We start from the raw sequence: 19,996 nt of genomic DNA on the forward strand, positions 1-19,996 counted from the left end.
TGTTACAAAATTTGGGAAAAGATACATGTATATATTATGTTATCATTGTCCAAACACTGACAAAAACAGCGTACATCACTTAAATTAAGAATTTGTGAATAATAAGGGAGCTACCATTTGATTTTTTTTTATCTGTAATCTCTGTCCTGCCTTTTTATTTTTCAGTCTATTCGGTCCCGCCTTTTTTTTTCTTAGCTTATCCTGACTTTTTTACAACAATTGTCATCCTGCCTTTTTTTTTAACTCAAAATCCTGTCCTGCCTTTTTTTTCAAATTTCATCCTAGCCCCCCCCCCCCCCCCCCCCCATAAAAATCAAATGGTAGCTCCCTAAATTAAACATTGGTTGACGTGAACACAAGGTTAATTTTTGTGTTTGGGCGTTACTTACAAAGTGAAACAATAGAAGGAGAGAGTAGTTTTAGCTGTTTTAGCCAACACATTTGTCTTTTTAGTAGTTTAGAACGACTAAAATAAAACTGAACATATGTGGTAATATGATTGCCAATGAGACAACTCTCCAAAAGAGAATAACTGATGATAGAAATTATCAACTATTGGCTAGCTCACAGTACACGGCCGTCGACAATGAGGAAAACCAAATTACAAGCTTATAGACGATTTGGTATCCGAAGATAAAGTCATAGATTTATCTTACAAATCGCTTTTGAAAACTAGATTGAGTAAAGTATTTTCAATAATTTGAAAAATGGCGTTTTATCATACAGGAATCACTATTTGTATGCATTGCTTCTATTTTCTTCTTTCAGGACAATTTCCGTTCAATCAGCACATTTTGATTTGGCATTTAAATGTCCAATTAACTTAAATCAATCTTTGATGAAATTGCAGTTTGAAATGACTGTTTATTACTTTAATACTCATGTTGTACCGCCCATTCACTAAGGTCTGTTATTAAAGATGTTAAAGAAACAACCAAACTGTAACTCAATCTTCCAAATTACCCGAAATCTAGACGAGCACTTGTACGGAAATGGTCTGCTTTTTTCAACAAAAGAAGTAGGCCATTTATTGGGTTTTAGTTTTTAAAAGAGAGAAATGGCTTTTTAAATAGCAGTTACAGCTTAGCACAGCATCAGGCATATTGTTTGTTTTCATATATATTCGAAAGGAGTGCTAACTGGAAGTATATGAAGAAATACAATGTGTGTTGAAGAGTCAAAGAGGCAACAACACGACCACAAACCATTACAATAAAGCCGTTTTGGTGTCAATATAACCATCTTTAGACACAAGAAAAAATACTCCAAGGCTTGTTATGTTTCCTACAGCGCTGCGGTCGAATTAAGATCCTTGAATTATTGTACCGTGATAAAAAAAATAGGTCCTTATTTGTCCAGATTTTAAACTTTTGAGGTTGGCTAAAACTTATGCACGAAGGTAGAATGCATCAATAGATATTCATTAAGAGTTTTTCAAGAGTGCATTCTAAATAAATTTGCATGGTTAATTCTCCACGTTTGAAATGTAATGGCTTCAGCATTGTTGCTTATTTGCTTACACGCAAATTTCCGCAGGAAAACATGTACAATCTAAAGGTGCATTCACACGATACGATTTTCCATTCGATTTTCAAAAAGTAGTACGTATATGTATGACATTACAACACGAAAAGACACTATAGAATATTATTTAAATATATGGCTTAACTCTACCAAAAAGACATGAATTACACAAAAACATGTGCCTATTAAACAATGACGTACGTGTAGTAATAAAATTAAAACCCACGAAGCAACTCGCTTATCTGTTTTAGAGCTCCATTCTTTAATTGTATCGAGTTCTCTTTTTAATCTATATTTTAAATACAAGTTTCATATTTTGAATATTGAAATCGGGTTCAAATTTTCTACTAGCATTAATTACTATACTATATATAAAAATATTAATTTTCGCGAACCATTTAGGTCACGGAAATTCCAAAATATGGCATCAGTAAGGAGAGTTGTGCAAATAATGTGAATACACAGAACCCCCATCCAAATTATCTTTAGTTAAAAGTATTCATCATTTTCTATTTTATATGTACTAACAACATTCCATTTTTCTATAATTTCGATTAAAACATTCCAAAATCTGAGTTAAAATAGATCGAATGCCCCAAATAAACATTGTCTGATTGGTTGAAGTACTGTGGCGTCGATGATCAGCATAATAAGACTCGATGTAAAGCACACGCTTCACAGGAATAAGGAGAGTTTTACAAATAATGTGAATACACAGATCCTCCATCCTATTCATATTTTATTGATGTAAAAATATCCGTTACTTTTTTTCTAGATCTGAGAAGAAATCAACTCTGTTACACTAATATAATCGAAAAATTAAGAGTGTCACATGGTGTCTCTATATGTCGACTCGTCTGAATTACAATGTATGTTATTGTTCTGTAATTTATATATTCGCCATGATCCGCAATAAATTTTTGAATGTTATTTTGGCATGCCATACTTGATAGAAGTGCGGACGTGAAAGAAAGCACTCTTCACCAAAACTTCAAAGTATCCTGACTTTTATACAACATTATACGTGTATCTAAAGAGAGAACTTGTATTAGAATTAAATTTTACACCGATATCAATAAGTTGGGTGTAGAATCTATTTTCAAAACTGTGTTTATTTAGAAAACAGAGATTACATGCCAAAATTTTTTCAAGGTAACCTTATAACTCATACTACACTCTTTATTGTGATAAATATTTCGCCAAGTTTGGGTCTTATTAGTCTTAACGGAAATTACAGGTTTGCGAAGAAACATTTATTACGGCCAGTACGATCCCTATGGCAGTGCAATATGTATTAAAGATAATAATAATAAAGAAATATAAAATATCTGATAAAGTAATAAAAGGTTCAGTTATACATAAAAAAAACTGGCTAGACGAAACAAATGTTTTGGAGAATTTAGGAATAGTCCTTGGAAATTCATTATCAAATCACCATTCAATAAATAACTCAATAATATTTGTTAAAACTTTAATAATACTTGCGTATAAAGATAATTTCGGAAGTTGCTGCGTTTAGAAACATAAAAAACGCACTTGTTCAAATCTGATGAAAATCGAATGGAAAATCGTATCGTGTGAACAGAACGCTGTACGATTTACCTGTGCGACGGTGCCAAGTCGAATGGAAAGTCGAACGGAAAATCGTATCGTGTGAATGCACCTTTAGAGAGGAGGGAAATAAAAAAGTGACCACATTTTTCTAAAGGACATGTCTCTTAATAAAATATATCTCAATTTTAAAGAAGTTTTTGTTGGTAAACATCCCCAAGGACAATAAAAATTCCTAAGTTGAAATTAATTTTGTGTGAATATTTAAATGAAAATGGTGGACCACCCTAAGTTAATGTACTTTGTCTATTGATATATCACCTGTATCTTACATTCCTTTCAATCATAATACAACAAATTAACGCCACAGGTAGACATCTTAAAATACCTGTCAACTTTTAACAAATATTTCACTTGGAATTTGAGTTTGTAAACAAAACATAAATACGAAATATGCATACGGATGCTCATTTTTCTGTTGTTAGATTATATAATTCAATAATATGATATCTTATCTTTTAATGTTCCGTTGTGTTAACCCAGAGATATATAACTATATTAAATGTCTCTGGTTATGCAGATTTTAAATGTAATACATATGGAACTATTCCAGTAAATTTCCCTTCATCCGTCCATGAAACTATGAAATATATCATGACTTGTTTTGTATGTAAAACATAATTGAAAATCACATTTTAAGTATGTGATGCAAATTTATGGCTTGCGATGAGTTTTTGAAGAAATGAACACAATATCCATATGCAGATCTAAAAGTACAACCATACACTAGTATACATTTTGTACTGGCATGCATTTTAATTTTAGTACGATATTTCTAATCAAATTTTGTATCTTTTATTCACCATCATGCCATTTGGCGATAACCTGCGTGCACTAGATAAACTTTAGCATAATGACACCAGATAGCTATGATCAGCTATAATCCCAAATGCAAGTGTTCAGATAACGGAATAAATGTGAACTTTACAAGACATCCAATTTCTCACGAGTTGCTTACGATTTGATTTCAAAAAGGCAGACAATAAGAAAATTTTGCTTTAATAATCATTTGTATGCAATGCCGTACATCGTAGGTCAAGGATAACGTTTGAAAAAAATAAGTAGAAGAAATAAACGGACTTCAAATGTTATCTTACACACGCATCTAATTAGGGCATTTAATTTGTAATGAATGAAAGAATGAATGATTGAATGAATGAATGAACGTATACTTTTCTACATTGCATTGTTTTGGGTAAACATTTTGTTTGAAAAATAAAGGGTGAAATAAATTAACTTACCAAATGTGTATTATCCTTTCTTATTAATTATGTAAGTAAATCCGTTGTTCCAAATATTGTGCAGCATTAACTAAGTTTCTCCCTGTTTATTCCATCATCACAACGTTGTCGATATGTTCACTGATCTGGTCAAAAATACAAAATGAAAAATACTAAAATTAAAAGATTTAAACTAACAGATCTCGTTGAAGCTCGTATGACAAAGCTTTCATTGAACCGTTAAGACCATCGCCGAAGTGATGGTTTTATTTCATTACATCTGATAAGGCAATTATAATTTTTTAGACCTAATGTAGTCAGTCCGGCAGTTTACCCGCGAGGTAAACTTGGTTCATCAGTATTTAAATACGCTTCGTGAAACAAGAAGATGGCTTGTTGACAAGTGTGAAAATATTTTTAAATCGCTCATGTCACGGAGGTTTGAATAATGTGAAGCCTCCTGGAGGCAACAATCCATTGAACAGAGAGAAAAAAAATACCTATAGAAAACATATTTTGTGAAAATGTCATTCGCAATTAAAAGCAATTGTTATTTACTCGTGTTACTAAAGTTACCTGCCAACTCTATCGACCAACGAATTCCCCTTATGAGGTGTTGACCTTACTCTAGAAACCCTCCATTTTATAGCCTAAATACATGTACCTCAAAACAGGAATTATACCGACTCAGAATGATAGTTTAGTATGCATATGTTTTTAATATATACCTATTAGAATCGATTCCATAGAATGTGCGTGTAAATACACATTTTATATAAGAAATGCATTAGGTACTTTTGTACTTAAAATCCAGCTCTGAAACACCAATTTATTGAAAAAAATGTCCTTGCATAAAATGTATACAGTGTAAAACATCAATTTATTAAAGCTTCTGTTTTGTTTATGAAATGAATTTGTAAATCTGACAGGAATATCATGAATTGTCACTTAACTTTATATTCATGCTAACGGTCATATTTTTCACTTTTATGTTTGATAAATGGAGCGGTCAGAATTTATTAGAGAACGGAACATACTTCAGGGAAATGAAGATTGTCATATTTTAGTTTTAATGTGTTTATTTCAACAGTGAATTAATAAGTCTCCTAAATAATGTCTACTTTGTAGGACATACACAACGTTTTAAAAATGATGAACACTGATTTTTATAAAAGACTCATCATTTAAACTGAATAATTCATAAACATATTTTATTTGCAAAAGTAGCTTTAGTATAATTGGACACAAGTTATAACAACCTTAGTGTCGTCCTCTCCATACAGACTCACTGTTCATATAGATGGCTACATGCAGTAAACTCGCACGTATACAGGAGATATCTATTAACAGGGGAAGCAGAATTATTTCGGTGAACTAAAAACTTGTACGGCATATAATGAAAACCTTACATTCAAGCAATTTCCTAAGCAAAGGGATTGTTTCTTGTTTTATATCTAACATTGTTAGATTAAATAAATAGCATGAATTTGTACCATATATAACTCAATAGAAAAACCCATTTATTTCCCCCCTATAGTATAAGAGAAACAGAAGTCTAGTGTTCAGCTTCCTTAGATTCTGGTGCATCGTTTTCCCATGAAACAATTTATCACATTCAGATACCAGGCAAGTGTCCGATTGGTACTAGAATCCCATTATGAGGACATCAAGGGATATAATTCAATCCCTGATAGAAGAGTAATATATGGTAAGTTTTTAATTGCATTTCTTCACAGAGTCTCAGGTCTTTGGTTTTAAAAGCATTCGGTAACCATTACTAAAGATAATTTTGTTCTTGAAGATTTATTTAGAGATCATTGGTGTTTAACGTCACTTTCAGCGCACTTGACTTTTCATAGCGAACAGTAATTATATGCGGAGGAGGCAAAGGTTTCCAGGGACAACTATTGACCATCGACATAGGAACAGTGACAATCATAAACCTTTAAGATCGGATTTGACCACACCTTCACGGCTGAAGCTTCAAAATCACAAGCTAAGGGTTAACATGACTTTATTTAGTATGAACAACTTCACTGCCCTATCCTAACTGGTCATGTATATAATTTTAATAGTGCATGTGTTTGACATGGGTCACAGTTTGAATTTGCATTATACATAATAATTAAGTATCATTCTGCATTTATCATTATTTTTTAACAAAATAGACTTCCACTATCAAGTTCATGTGCTTTTCTGAAAGCCCAATTATATACCATAGCTTAAGCTGTTAATTTTGTTGTTTTTTAGTTATAAGTACGATAAGTTCAAGGCCAAAGCTTGATAGGAGCATATAAACCAAATAGGCTAGACAAAAAATAAATAATCAAACAGTATGTGCATTAATTATCTTTGTATGGCGGCGCTTGTTACAAGTACAAAATACCAAAGATACAACATTCATTATTACTTACATTCATATGTCACATGCAATAAGACGGGACATTCTTTTTCATTCATAAAACAAACTTAATAGCCAAAATTGTAGACAATTACATATTGGTAAACGCTTGGTAAGCGATTTAATACCTAAATACATTCCCACAATTTTCCGATCAATGGGATTAAATCGTCAGTTCGATTACCCAAAAACACGGAGGCGTGATTAATGGGAAAGAAAGGTATAAAGAGGAATTAGGGGATTAGAAAAGATCAAATTTTACAATAGTTTACAGTCGTTTTGTGCCGTTCTCACACAGCGGTGAAATGTTTTGGTTTATCCTTATTTCAATTTACAACTTATTTCAATTATTCATTGAAAACACCGCTAATATGTTTCTTCTTATATTTTGATAGCCTGGGATCCTAGGCTGATATGCATTAATTGAAACTACTTAGGTCAAGATTTGTTCCGAACGCACCTATAATAAATTAGTACTACAATTGGATGTTTTTACTTATATCAGCCCTGGCTTACTGGTAGATAGTAGAGTACTGACGCTTAGAGGAGGTTACGCCAGCATGCCAGGCTACTATTTTAACTGCGATAAATTATTTTATTTTCATATAGCAAGGATTTGTACTATAGTCCAACTATATGCAAATCTTTGCATATATAAAAAAATGACAATTCATAAATCACTGATCATATACGGTATATGTGCCATTTAAAGGAAAATATAATGATTTATGAAGTAAGAAAATACATAAACTTAAAAATTGCATTCAGACACTTAAAATTGGAATTCTATTGCTTCATATGCACAGACATAAATATTAAACGTGCATGCATTTAATTGAATAAATATTATTTAATATGATTTATTTCGCATGAAAGGGGATTTCAATACACCTATACATATATATCATCTGGATTCTTTGAAAAATTTGAATACATAATATACGGATTTTTATTTGTCAATTCTCTTCTGATCAATAAATTAAATCAGTTCTATCATTTGATTTATTAGATAATGCTAAAGTACTATGGTCAGCAGCTACAGAATGACTGAATCTTCATTTTTCACTGCTTAACCTAGCTCAACACAAGAGAGCATCCCCAGTTTTTGTGTGGTTTAATTTCCTTAATCTTTAGTTGTTTGTGCTATATATGTGTAGGACTCGGAACCGCGTTGGTACTCCGAACCGCGACGGTCCACGCTGAAATAGACTGAAACATGTCGTTTCGTTTTTTGTTTTTTCTTAGTTTGTCATCCTCTTGTCGTTTTCCGTTGCACTGCTGGATTTTTCTTCATTTAAAAAAAACCGAAGAATATACCTAACATGAATAATGTACATGTACATAATTATGCCCAATTATGTGAAAGGTCGTAATCAGAGGGGTGCACTCGTGTCCTATGTGGAAAGACAATGGTATATTTTGCATTTTTGTAAGATAAGCTAGAACAGAGCTGTTGTAACTTTTAGTACCTTCTCCCAATGTCAAGATCTGACGATATCCTTTGAAACGAAAACCATGATCTTTTGTTCAAAATTTACCGTTTTTCTTATAAATAGAATTTATCATATCATCATTCATTTAATACACAAAACATTTAACAGTAAAAAATAAAATAAAAAAACCCAAAATGTTCAAGTGTCAACCTTTGCTGTAACAACACTCTTAAATATGATAAATAGCTACATATAATTGAACATACATAACAATTACTTACATATTTTTCGAGCACATGTTTCCTCAATTGATGACAACCTTAGAAAGTTATTTCTCACCTAACAAATAAAATATATGTTTATACATAGGTAAATGGCTACCTGTCTGACACATATATACAATGATACTCATGAATGAACGCGATCATTCGTCCTAAAATGACAGGTCTCTCGCATGGGTCAGGAAATAAAAGATCATTCATAGTAAATAAGACGCCATTAGTTCATAAGAGCCATTGATATTTATTTAGGGATCATATTTATACTTAGTGTATACATACCGACAGAGACATTTTCAATAGTATATAGATATCAATAGATAAATGTTTAGAACTAACACCTCCAAGATATGTACTAATTTGGGATCAATTGAATTACTCAGTTGTATACAAAATGACTGAAAGTTTGTATTTAAATCTAACAATTAAATATTTATTACCATCTGATTTGACACAAATTAACTGAGGTATAGAATGGAAAGAAATTAGTGTTTTTGACTTCATAAGTAATTATTAATAGGTAAAATAAAATCGTATTTTCGCCTGAAACTTTCAAGCTTAGTCCAAACATTCCATTTATTTTTTAAACACACTGTTATTTCATTTTCTACTACATGTATATTATATATATCAAACCTCAAAATTATTCTGTTTCCTTTTTGGTTTCGAGAAAATTTTTTAGAAAAAATATTAGCCAACACATACAATGTATTAAAAGCAAGAGATCTGATCCTAATAATGACAATGATTTGAATAAATATCGTTAGTTTAACTTCCAGCGGCAAATATTTCATTATTCAAGGCTAAACAGCATTAACTAAAAAGAAATATTCATGTACTACATGTATGTACATATACATGAAATGTGATAAAACATTAAAAAATAACACGAAAATTATATTTCAGATAGCAAATGACCATCTTCTGGTATATCAGACGCCTGCTTATCGAAGAGCCCTTATGATTAGTTTATATACAAACTAGCTATAATAATTTTAATCTGTAACCTTACTATTATTTCTATTGCTTGAATTTGATGTATTCTTTTAAAGTCTTTAAAATGTTTAATATACAATTTTCCTGTACGATCGCACTATGTATAGCAGTTAGGACATCCTAGCTAAGATACTCATAAAATAGCGTCGATGTGCATTCTGAGACATGACGAACATGTACGTCTGTCCTATCATTATCTGACCTTTTCCCTAAGATAGGTCTTAGGACAGATCCAAGGACAGATTCGATAGACATATCCCTGGATTATATTCGTTCTATTATTGCAAATTAAGAGCATATATATTAATTTTCATAACAACATAAGCACGTTCAGTAATCTCGAGTCTGACAGATTTTAAACTGAACATGCAGGTAAAATTTTGTATTCTCCTTAGAAGAATAAAGCGATTAAATTTGATTTAAAAACAACGGAATATATGTATAAAAAATGGAATTCAAATTATGCAATACTGCAAAATACATTTTTTTAAAAATTTTGAACATAAATTTCTATACAACTATTATAGCCTTTTTGCAAAAAACGTAAAAACACTTCTCGTGAAACGTCATACTGACAAATTCCTGTCTTTCAAAACAATTTCGATCACCCTCTTGTATGACAGATAAACAATGTAAGGTACTAGGGAATTAAGTCTAAACATCCTGTAACCTAGTATCTAACCACCATATATTGGTATATCGGTTTTGATGCACTCAATATGTGTAGTTAGTACATTTACCGTCACTTTTATTTTATCTGTTGCTGATTTTGAAATTCTTTCAATTTTTGATTACTAGTAATTTGAAATTGTAAAAGAAGCAAAAAACAATGTCACATGTAAAAACATATAAATAACGCGTAAAATTTCTACCGTGTCTGATTGAACAATATCACCACAGGTCATATATTGAGGTTACCGTGTATGAATATATTGGAAACCACAAAAAAACAGAATAAATTAGAATATTTAAAAGTAAGCTTTGCCTTAGGTTGTTTCATCCTTAGAAGTGGTAACGATTATATATTCAACCATTGTTGATGGATCGTCGGGGTTAGTGTTGCTCAGTTTTTGGTTTACTATGTTGTGTGCTTTTTGTACTGTTATTTGTTTGTCTTTTTCTTTTATTATCCATGATGGCGTTGTCAATATATTTTCGAGGTTGAATGTCCTCGTGGTAACTTTCACCTCTCTTGTATAAATATATGTTTTCTTGCTCCGGGTCATTCATTTAAATACCTGCTAGTTGATTGTTAGTTCCGGAGAGTATCACTCGCTCAGAAGTCGATGCTTCAGTACTGGTAGGATTTGTTTAAAGGATTGATATCCCTCGTTAATAAAGGACTAGGTCCAGTAAGACCCCTTTTTGGCCCCAAAATATAGCAGTTTTACAAAATTGTTAAAATGTAAACATTTAGTTATTTATTGGGCAGTAGAATGCTTTTGCTACATAAATATCGGCTGTTTTTGATAATACAATGCACATATATCAGGTATTAGCACCATTAAGTCATGCCAAATTACTGAAATCTTCACAATTCCCGCATTTTAGTTAAATTTTAGACGGTTTTCGTGTTGAACGAAAGTGGCCGCATTCGTGTTCATCCTTTATATTGGAATGTAAGTTGTATTTGATGATAATACATAACATATATAAAGGTTGGGGATGAACACGGACGCAGCCACTTTCATTTTGGACAAAAACCATCTGAAAAGTGACATTTTTCGGCATATTTGATAGATTTTTCATATTTACGCTTGAGTTGGAGCGTGTTTAATGACTTTAAATCAGTTGAAATATTTCACATAAACTAATTGAATCAATTGAAATAGACACTTAAGTGTTTAAAAAGTGTCCAAAATCTTTCGTTAGATGAACCTGAAATTTGAGGCCAAAATCGGCCCTTACCGGACCTACTCCTCTAGAAATATAGAGAAAACTCAGGCATAGATGACTGGAAAGACTTTTGCTGCTCTCTTTAATATAAATAAGAAGATGTGGTATGAGTTCCAATGGGACAACATGGGACAACTCTCCGTCTAAGTTACAATGTATAAAAGGTAAACATATTTATACGTCAAAGTACGTTTTTTTGCACGGAGCAGTAATCTCCTGATTATGAAAAACGTTCCTTTTGGTTGGCAATAAATTCCCGAAGGTTTTTATTTACAAAACTGGTTTTCAAATGTTTAAGCTCCAGCTTTCTCGACGAAGGTAAATAAAAAAAACTGCCTACAGGCGCATGAAATTCAAAGTTTTATTTTTACTAAAAGTAAAACAGACATATTTTGTTCCAACCATGCAAATTACCTAATAACTTGGAATGATCACATAGTAAAGCTGATATACACACAACTTGGTTACAATTACAAATAGTTCTTGAAACATATATTATAAATAAAAAAAAAAGGTTTGATTACAGGACTGACAAATGATAGGGACGAGACGAGGATGTATATTATTAGTGGTCCTTTGCTAACTGAAGGCAACAGTAGTATACTGATGTTCAAAACTCATAAATCGATAGAAAAAACCAAATCCGTGTTACAAACTAAAACTGAGGGAAACCTGCTAAACTGTCGCATGTTTAAGCTGTTTTTCAAAGGCACATAATAATTTGATTATTTCTTCATTATTTTAAGTTTAATTTGTGTGCTTAGTATTTAACTTAAACTTGAAATTCGTTTATTTTTTAAAGTGATAATTTAACATGTTGTATTTTTTATTGTAGAAAGTAGTCCTGACAGTTTGACAATGTGTCGCTGACGTATTCTCTGTTGTTGCATACTTGCTTTTTGGTTGTTTTTGTGGAGGTGTGGCACCTTTTTGTTTGATTTCTTTGAGTTTTACCTCTTGGATTTTTCTTTCAGAATCTTACACTGATATTTACAGCATCACAATTTCAGGTATGTAATTCGAGTGAAGTAATTTGAAATTTCGAAATATTTTTAAAGTCTTTCTAGACATTCCCCGTTTCCATTCCGATTATATTTGACAATTTTTTACATTTTCCCTATGAAAATGAATGAGAATATTCGTTACCAACTTGAAATGTTACCTTTAATGAAGTAATGCTTTGTCTGTTTAATAAAACGAATACATGCTGGTGAACAGTAACCTACATATACACACTAGGTTAATAAAGATGGTAACATACTGCAACCAACTCTAGCGAAAGGGGGGAGACAGATACTAGAGGGACATTCAAACTCGTAGATTGAAAATTAACTGAAAACGCCATTGATAAAGAATAAAAAGACAAACAAATAATAGTACAGAAGACACAACATAGAAAACAAAGAACCAAGCAACAAGAACCCCCACCCCACAAAAAAACTTAAGGTGATCTCAGGTGCTCCTGAAGGGTAAGCAGATCTTGCTCCACCTGTGGAACCCGTTGGAGTTACTTAAGTCATTACGAACCCGGTAAAAAGTCTAAGTTAGTAGGTCACCAAGGGACGTATCCGATCTCATCTGTGAAACGGTTATTCTATAACGGGCAATCAAATTATGTAGTTTAGGTATCCAATACAATGATGGATTATCAATTTCCTCATCATTTGTTGAAATTCCAAAAGGAAATAAACTCATCATAGATACCAGGACTAAATATAGTATACGCCAGACGCGTGTTTCGTCTACAAAAGACTCATCAGTGACGCTCGAAACCAAAAAAGTTTAAAAGGGCAAATAAAGTACGAATATAGAGCAGACCTATGATTATCCATGACTTACAATATCCGGATTGATAGTTGTAAGTTTGTATTGGTTTGAATGAGGGTTTGAAACAGCTGCTTCCAGACATAAATTGAACAGAGAATGACGTTTTGAAAGGGGTAATGAATAAAGTTTCGTGCTAATGTGAAGAATACCTAACGGCATTTGCATGAATGGCAGCAAGTCATTAATAGAGACATCATGCAAAGAAGGAGATGTATTATGACGATGACCATGACAACGTCTACGTCAAGGAGTAGAGATGTAAATATTTATAACATTCACGAAGCTACAAGAAGGACTAAATAGAATACCTAAACCATTAATTTTGTCATTGTAACCATATGGTGTCGCAGTTCCCAATTGTCGAATCCAGTAGTCCCCTATTTGTATACGGAGAGGTTACAAATTGAGGATTATAAGTCTTGTTTTGTATATTTTTCTGATAATACGATTTATCATAGAAACGATAGAATTACCAGGCTCATTAAAATGCTGGTACAGCATATCGTTGCATTGAGGTTGATATCTGATCTATGGCCGCTCATACATTTGTTAGCCATCCTTTCGTTTTAGCGACGTCAACAAATCTACAAAGGTTACACTCTAATCCGTAAACGACATTTATAGATCAACAATTCAGATTATCGTAACTTCTAGCAAAATAAAGAGACTTTTAGTTAAATGGCTAGTTAATTGTGCATCTGTTATTAAAATTTCAGACGACACCGTGTCCATGGTGAAGACTGTTAACAGACCTTTTTATACTGGATGACGTCCGAGCCAGTATCCTGTTAGATCTTCGTAAATTCATGCAATTTTACTACTGAGCAGATGTTGTCCTCGGTGACAAAATGTACACCAGCAGAGACATCGACCCAAAGGTTTTAAAAGGGGGACGAAAGCTGCTAGAGGGACAGTCAAACTTGTAGATTGAAAAAAATGACAACGCCATGGCTAAAAATAAAAAAGACAAACAGACAAATAATAGTACATAACTGTCTTAATCAAACAGTGAAACACATTTAAATGTTGGAAAATATGTGCAATAGATAATTTTTTTTTATGTTTTATTGACATTGTTTAGTATTCAATTCAATAAGCTTTCAAGATGACTTGGAAATAAACAATTTGGTCACTAGATCTTCGTCCCACCGGCAGTAAAATCTCCCCAAAAGAGCGCTATCCGTTTGGATGTTCGATATTTATCAAATTTTTTTTCTTGTCCTAATTATGTAAGAAACATTTGCCAATGGACGTTAGGCAAGTACTTTTCGGGATATTGCTAAACGTTGTTGACTTAGTGAAGGAAGTACTAGCAAGGGAGATGGTCATATCCCTTTTAATTTTTAGTCACTGTAGGAACATGTGGTCAATAACTTCCACAATTTACATATTTTATGAATTGACAAGCATTTGATTTAGTAGCAGTAAACAATGAAAAAAGTCTTTGTTGATACGTTTTTTCCTATACATGCCACAAAAATGTAGTGAAATCAAAGCCAAACATTTATATCATTTTGTCAAAATTGTTTATTTGTTAACTGAACATGGTAAATTATATGTTACTTTTCAAAATCAAGTAAAGTATGTCACTCAAGTATTGTTTTTGTTTGGTTAAAGGAAGACAACTCAAAATCCAATATATATGTAATGTCAATAAAAACAAAATCATTTTGTATATAAAATTTGAGAATTCTTTGTTTTTTATGCTCTGAATTATATTCAAGGTAATTCTATGATTGTACCATGTTATTTCTTGATTTACACATAATGAAATTTATGAGCAATGCATTTATCAACCATTACGGTCATTGAAAATGGTATTCTTAGACCATTCATCATTCATTTATAAAGCCGACGAGTAAAAGCATGTCTACATCTCCACTAACAATTAACGCTAAACTTTCATATGAGTTTCTGGACACAATGCATGCTGAACTGTTATAATGCAACACATGCTTTGATTGGATTGTCTTTAAACTGCTGTTTAAAATGGTGCTTTGGTAGCTGGCACCCTAAATTTCGTGAGGTTAAATTCAAAGATAGGTCAACTTACAAATTTAAACTGGGTATACGCCATTGCTAGCACCGCAAATTTAAGGCATAATTATTAACATACGAATTCTATTACTCGGAAGAAAAGCAATACTTTTCCTTGTGAACTAGAACATTTAATTCCAACTCATCTATACTATTAAACGAGAAGACCTCATTTTTGGTGTCGCTTCTCCTCCTTCCTCAATAGATTGATCATTGTGACTGTATGTCCTATAGGTACCATGCATAGTCGCATTTGTCATCCATTCTTATGATTATCCAGTTTCGGTTATTTTGGGAGAAAAACGGAAAAAAAGAAGTCCGGATATGTGTCCGTCATCACCCCGGCTTTTATTCATAGATAACTTCCTCTTCCGTTTGTTTTTGTAAATTTACATTACAAACCCTATATGATCATTGCCTGAATCGTTATATAAGAATGTTGTCCCAAGTGTAAACATCAACCCAGGCCGTGTGAAAATAAAAAAAAAATCATTTTTGTAATTCACTTATCGTCACGTAATAAACGCATAGCCTATATTATCAGGTTTTATTTAAGATTATATTATGTTTTATTTAAGATTCATGCAAGCCATTTTCACATTGACTGAATCGTTATATGTTGTCCCAAGTGTAAGCAACGACCCAGGCTGTGTGAAAATAAACACAATCATTTTTGTCATTCACTTATCGTCACGTAAATAACGACACAGGCATAGCCTAAATTATGTTTTATTTGTCACGTAAATAACGACACAGGCATAGCCTATATTATCATGTTTTATTTAAGATTCATGCAAGCCATTTTCACATTTCCTGAATGGTTATATGTTGTCCCGAGTGTACGCAACGACCCAGGCCGTGTGAAAATAAACACAATCATTTTTGTCATACACTTATCGTCACGTAAATAACGACAAAGGCATATCCTATATTATCATGTTTATTTAAGATTCATGCAAGCCACGTTCGTAATCCCAACTGTAAGCAATGACCCAGGCCGTGTGAAAATAAACACAATTATTTTGTCATTCACTTATCGTCACATAAATAACGACACAGGCATAGCCTATATTATCATGTTTTGTTTAAGATTTAACGACACAGGCCCTATGAAAAACAAGAATGTGTCTATAGTATACAGATGCCACATCCGATCGGCACTATCATTTGCTATGTTTTGACCGTGAAATGGGGTAAAATCTCTAAGTTGGCATTAACATTAGAAAGATCATATTATCATAGGGAACATATTTACTAAGTTTCGAGTTGGTTGAACTTCAAATTCATCAAAAACTACCTCGACAAAAACTTTAACCTGAAGCGGGACAGACGGACGGAAGAACAAACTAGAAAAAATAATTCCCATAAATGGGGCATGAAAATGTATTGTTGAAAGTGAAAGTAGTGATTTGGCCAAAATGAAAGTAGGGTAGAGATTAGCGGGAGACAAGACTTATTAGGAACGTCGGGATCTGGTGCTTTTAAGCTCAGGATTTCGGAACTGATTTTTACGGGATTCGGGAATATTTTTTTTTTATTTCGGGATGTCGGGATATGAATTTCGTTAAAATACGTACCTCGGGATTTCATGTTTTTAAGCCCGGTATTTCAGAATCAGGCCCCCTCAGACCATCCCTCAAATGAGCGTTAGTCATTTATACGAGATTCAAATCCTACCATTGACATGTTAATAGGGCTTTCAAAAGGAAAAGCACTGATGTATTGTTCTACAAGCACATTTTATTATCTAATAATAATGGTATATAACTTGAGCAGTTTCTTTTGTTTCATGTTTGAAGCGGTGCAAATTTTTAATTTAATTTGACTTTTACCAAAAAATGCATTGTACCAAAGAGGAAGAATAATTGTGGCATAAGGCCAGAAACACAAAAAAATAATCGAATTTAACAGAAAGGAAACACATAACGGAGGGCTTTTTGATACCTTATATGAAATTCTCCAGTCAAAATATCTTTTACAAAAAATCATCCTACAACAGTTTACAAGCTTTATATGCCCGCGATTTCGCGGGTGTGTTCTAGTATTGATTGTGTTAGTACAAAGCAAATAATATTGTTTCAAAATGTTTTCATTCTGAGTATGCATTAATTATGATACATGATGCTCAACATTCAACTATTGTCGTCATCATCGTCTTATCTATTTTGCTTATTACAAAGTAGACTAGAGACATTTACACAGATGTAATAAGTAATAGGAAAGACATACAAACTCATTAGTCGAAAATAAACAAACTAATGTATCCAAGTAAACCCCTTCTTACACGTTCCATAAGTTATAACAGTCATTTTTTTTTCAGCCATGGCTAATTGAAAATGAATAAAAAAAGCAACAGACAAACAATAATAATCAAAACACAACATAGAAAACTAGACCGATCAACACAAACCCACCAAAAAGTGATCTCGGGTGCGCTGGGAACATAGGCAAAACAGATCGAAACCAACAAAAAAGACTAGTCACTTCAAAGATCATTACTGAAAAGTAAAATCACAAAAAACACTAAACTGCGAGGAAAATTCAAAACGGAAACTCCTTAAGGTAGCAGTCTTGTATTACAACGCCAATTTCCGGTGCATGTCAAAACATGGAGGGAAACAAAATAGTGCATTTTTTTCTGAATTTTTTTCTGAACTCATTTTTTTCTGTTTGATTATAAGTTTATGTTGAATTGAAACATATATATAGACTTTAAAAAAATCTTGCATCTTTTGGGGATATCATTCCAGGAAAGTGGAAGGATATCGTGTTTACTGGAAGTGGTGCGGCCTAGTAAAAACAGCAAACAGAAAGTAGAAAACAAATGTTTTGACTTCAGGATTGCGTAATTTTTTATTCTTCGTGGCAAGACCACCTTTTTTTTCGATTAAATCACAATTTCACATTAGTATATACATGATATGGACATGAAATATTTTTTCTATGTAGCATTTTTATTTTTTTATTTTCAAAGATCAGCTGTTTAGCATGTAAGCCTATGGAGCAGTCAATAACAAGACTGCAACCTTAATCAAATTCAAAATTAAAAGCTCATTGACACATTTAATACTTTTATTTAGTGATTTACACTTCAATAGAAGATAAGGTGAAACTATTTCCCCAAAATGTGAATCCAATCAGTTGTAACTTGTGTGGTTGTTGTGGCTGAAAAAGATTAAAATATTGAACTTAAAGAATCAACCCTAAGAGGAGAGAAAAAAAGAACCATTGCCTCATTATCATTGTATTGTTTTGCAGGGTGTTGCCCATTTATTAAAACGCATTAGGCAAACTGTCGCAGGAAATTCTAGGAGTAACAAATATATATTAGAGGCAACAGAAGTTTTCCGATGTTCATATATCACGAATTCATTCTAAATTTTCGAATACAAATATGGGGGATCCGATAAACTAAAAACGGACAAGTGTGTCCTTGTTTGTCTACATCATCATCTCCCATTGCTATTTATTTCTTTATTTGAAAGCCGTGTATACACGTTGGTAAGCAAACATATTACAAATTTCGTATGCGATTTGAAAATTCAAACTTTACATTTTGACGACGATGCTTGACAGAAATGTATCACATCATTAGGTCTTCTTATCTGACCTCTTTTCTGTTGGCTTTCTTCTGATTATTTGTTTCCTTCTGTCGGTACGGTGGTGCTTCTTTGTTTCGCAAGATGTCGCTTAGATTTTTTGTATATGTACAGGTATTGCGCTTTTGAAACTGACCCTGTTTAGCCGAATACTTTTTATTGTAAGAGTTATCACCCAAACACTGCTTTCTTGCTTACACATCTTCTTTGCAACCGTGAAGATTACGATAAAATTATTTCATCAATTTGCATGTTATATCCTTAGGATCTTAAAAATAATTTTTAACCGAAGAGGTCCAGAAACTCCATATGAGAGTTATCCCCCCTTCTGTGTTTGAAATAAATTAAATGTAATTATAATTGGTAAATCATAAGTAAAAGACACCTAGAGTGTTATGATTTGAGGTCCTTGATCCAAATAAATAAATAAAATAGGATCAAGGTCAAAGGTCAAGATATTCTAAATTTGGATTTTACATTATTGGCTTATTGTCACCCTTTTCAAACACCACAAGTGTAATTAAGACCTGGGGGTCGTTTGATTTGAGGTCCGTGAAATTGAGCTCAAGGTCATAGGTTAATTTGACGTTCTAGATTTTGACCTTTCTAATTGCTTTACCTCATATATATGATAAAGCCATGGGAATTTTTGCATTAAGTTGCAAGCCATACGACCTGCGGAAGAGGAACCGGAAGTGACCCTGTGTTATCCGGAACTAGCTATTTTTTTGTACTTTTTTAATGTAAAAATTTAGAATCATTTATTTTGTTAATCAATATCAATTAAACAGTAAAAAATACGGAAGTATCAAATTATCTCCCTTTAAAAAAATGTTGTATAGAAACCATATATATTTAGAATCAGCGTACTATTAGCTATCATTTGATGCTGTTTATGACATTTTAAACCAATTGTTTCCTATTTTCCTATCTAAATACTTTTTTATATGTTTTTGGTTTCTTTTCTCTTTTTAATTCGGATTTGTCGACCACTTTTTCTCTATGTATCATATTTTTTCGGTTTGGTTGTAATTTTGTCAGAAATATATATTTATGTTCGTTTTTCATCTAAATAAAAATCCTTTGTTAGATCTAATAACTTGGGTCAGTTTTAAGTGTGTAATTTGAAATAAAATATGTATAAAAAGTAAAAACACAAAAATACCGAACTCCG

At 32.4% G+C, this 19,996-nt stretch overlaps 1 protein-coding gene across 3 annotated transcripts in view; it reads right to left on the bottom strand.

Moving 5' to 3' along the window:
- The window catches only part of LOC134721504 (formin-J-like), a 45,066-nt gene extending 36,386 nt beyond the window's left edge, over positions 1 to 8,680 (bottom strand). Inside the window, exons 1-2 of one of the 3 annotated variants that reach the window (XM_063584574.1) lie at positions 8,471 to 8,680; positions 4,377 to 4,501 (exon numbers count right to left, since the gene is read on the bottom strand). The gene's annotated coding sequence lies outside the window, so the exon portion shown is untranslated. Of the gene's footprint in view, positions 1 to 4,376; positions 4,502 to 6,769; positions 6,863 to 8,470 lie in introns of those variants that run through there. The other 2 variants (XM_063584575.1, XM_063584576.1) reach the window with 2 other exon arrangements.
- Positions 8,681 to 19,996: the final 11,316 nt, after the last annotated feature.

The sequence above is a fragment of the Mytilus trossulus genome, chromosome 6, assembly GCF_036588685.1.
Source record: "Mytilus trossulus isolate FHL-02 chromosome 6, PNRI_Mtr1.1.1.hap1, whole genome shotgun sequence".
In the NCBI taxonomy this organism is placed as follows: domain Eukaryota; kingdom Metazoa; phylum Mollusca; class Bivalvia; order Mytilida; family Mytilidae; genus Mytilus; species Mytilus trossulus.